Raw genomic sequence first — 3024 nt, 5'->3', positions numbered from 1 at the left:
TGGCCGGAATTTCCGACAACAAGGTCCTATCACACATTTTCCATCGGAAAATCTGACCGTGTGTACAGGGCATATGTCCTTTGACTAAAATGCCATTTTAGTTATAGTCGTATTTTAGTCATCTCAATTGTTTTAGTCGTATTTTGGTCGACTAAAATAGTATTCATTTAGTCGACCAAAATGTTTTAGTCGTTTAACGTCGACAAAATTATCACTGCCCACAGGCGTGTGTGCTCTTGCGCTGTGACGTCTATTATTTTGAACTTTTGATTCCTCAATAAAGAACTGGTGTTTTCAGTGGAGTGTGCGGCCATCCTATCTTCATATATCTTGCATCAGGGATGGCAGCTTATTCTCCTAGCAGTGTTGGCAATCATTGCTAAGCTACAAAAGACACTTGTCAATTAAACCCTTGATATACTAGATTATTCCTATCGAACTTCATGGGAGCATATTAACATATACAAATCCAATAGCAGTTCTATTACAGTAAGCAGATGTTCTTGAAGAACCTCACTCTGTCTGCTTTACTAGGTAGGGGAGGAACACGCTCGCTGACTCACCTTTTATAAAGAAGCTATATAAGCACCTGATAGTAAGGAGTAACCAGTTTGTATACTACAACCTGCACAGCACTGACTGCTCCAATGACTGGGAGGCAGTGCTAAGAGAACAATAATCGTTCAGTATCTTGAACTGTGTTCACAACATCCCAGCAAAGACATCCCAGAATTTTAACTTCACAACTCAGGAAAACTTCTGGTAGGTGAGCAATGCTAAATGATATTGTAGGTGCGGATAATGTAAAAAAAAAAAAAGCAAATCTCTCTGTTAAACATTTTGTAGTTTAGAGGCAGCTATTGTATTCTTTGCTATATGTTATTATTCTGATGTAGATTTAGTCCATTGATTTCAAGGACAGATTTTATTTTAGAAGTTTGGGAATTTAAATTGATCCTGTAATGTCAAGGGACTACGTCTTTTTTTTTTTTTTTTTAATCAATAAGACTACGTCTTTAGTGGGCACATTTCCATCACTTTTTCTGATTTGTTTCGATTTATTTTAGAGTAGTGTGAAGGGTAATGATGATATTCAATGCAAACTAATTCACAGAAATATTAACTTGCTTCTTTAAAGATTCCGTTTATTAACAGCAATAAGTGTCAGCTTCTGGTTTTAGTTGTGGTTGGCTACTGCAGTTGCAAATTGTGCTTTGGTTGGTACATTAAGTTTAAATGGCACTTTAAGGATCCCCATTTTTTATTTGTGTCTGTAGAAAGTTAATTTTATTTATTATATTACATGAATAAACAAATTATAATCGTGATTTTTTTTATTAGAGCAAGTTTTTGTTAGTACATTTAATATATTTATCCGAAGTTCTCACCTTAGTACACCTTAGAAAAAGTGCTATGTATTGTTACAGAATATAAAAACACATTTCCTATCTAAATGACTCTGGAACTTTTTTGCTGAAATGTGAATTCTAAACACTTTTGGACCTAAAAGAAAACATCATCACCTAGAGAGAACGATTTTCTCTGAGAATTTGTAGCCCTCAGCTTGTTGAAGAACAGCAAGTTCCAGCAAGCTGTGGAAGCTGGCAAGAACATCAGTCCTGAAGCCTTCAAGACCACAAGGATCTAGAAGTCCAGCTGATAAGAGGAGCTAAGGATGAGCATCTACGTAACCTGAAGGTGGTGAGAACTACAAATCCCAGCATGCTTAGTAAGCTCCAATCAGAGCAGGTTTATTATTATACAACGTGGTAACAGAACACATTAGTTTCAATCAAAATCGGCAGGGCATGCTGATATGGGCAGGCCCCCTGAAGGTGAAGGGCCTGCAACATGGATCTAATCCCTAACTGGACGACGTTTCGTTTCTAATGAACTGACATTTTTTTAAACAATTTTTTAAATCAGAATGCTAATCTAGTCCAAGCGCTTTCAGCCACTTAATATTTGCCTGGCTGCACATCATTGTTCTAGACTGGCTTCCTGATGGTGAGAAGGATGGACCGTGCCTGCACAGTGTGTGCTGGCAAAGCCATTTGCATAACTCCCAACTTTTTGAGATGGGAATGAGGGACATCTATCAGCAAAAGTATACAGGCATAGGACACACCCTTTGTCACGCCCCCTTAAAGGAGAATTGTACAAAAAAAAAGATTGGTTAAACCCACAAGTGCTTTTTTTACCACTACTATTCCTTTATATTGACTTTTGGAATTTACAAATGCAGCAATTTGGAAATCAGATGAAAGGTTTAGCACTGGGAAAACACTTATTGATAGATAAAAAGTGCATTTTATATACAACTATATTGATCAGGCCAAAATGAGGAACAAATGAGGAGGAAAGAGGGACAGAGGGACATTGCTCCAAATGAGGGACAGTCCCTCGAAATCAGGGACAGTTGGGAGCTATGCACTTGTAGTCTCAGTTGGGTATACAGTTGGAAGATAGTTGGCACCCCATGAAAGGAAATGTCTGAACCTTCATAGCCGGATCACCAAGTGTTATTTGAATGAAACCTGAGATTTAAAAAAAAAAGGGGATTGGTGTAAGATCTAATTTAACTTGCAATTGACAGTATGCAATAGCAGTTATTATGTCAGTGACATGTATTGCATTACATTAGGCAGTTATCATATTATTTCTAGTACTGTTCCTTTATGGATCATGTTCTGCTCAGTACATATACAATGTGTTTTATTTTTCGTGTGTGTGTGGAGTTTTATCTGAGGTGTGGCAGTGTCTAAATACAGCTGGAATCCCTGTAAAAATCAGACTTGCTCTGCTCTCTAGGAATGTCTGAACAGTTAGATGGATGTTTCTTTATAGATGAAGCTTTTATCTGTGCATCAAACTGGGTGTTTTCAATATAAGATCCAATTACTATCATTTAAGCTAATCCTATATCAAAAGCTTAATTGAAGGTAGCGTGAACAAAATAAATAGAGACAACACACATAAGAGCGTGCTTGTGATTTAGCAGGAAGCATTGTCTTGCTGCCAAGT

General features: G+C 37.3%; 1 protein-coding gene across 2 annotated transcripts in view; it reads left to right on the top strand.

The window, feature by feature from the left end:
* The first annotated feature begins 603 nt into the window (after positions 1-603).
* RNF223 (ring finger protein 223) overlaps positions 604-3024 on the top strand; it is an 18646-nt gene continuing 16225 nt past the window's right edge. Inside the window, exon 1 of one of the 2 annotated variants that reach the window (XM_073603063.1) lies at positions 604-762. The gene's annotated coding sequence lies outside the window, so the exon portion shown is untranslated. Of the gene's footprint in view, positions 767-3024 lie in introns of both variants that reach the window. The other variant, XM_073603065.1, reaches the window with a different exon arrangement.

Source organism: Aquarana catesbeiana, linkage group LG10 (genome assembly GCF_042186555.1).
Source record: "Aquarana catesbeiana isolate 2022-GZ linkage group LG10, ASM4218655v1, whole genome shotgun sequence".
Lineage (NCBI taxonomy): Eukaryota > Metazoa > Chordata > Amphibia > Anura > Ranidae > Aquarana > Aquarana catesbeiana.
This window is presented reverse-complemented; position numbering and strand designations above follow the sequence as displayed.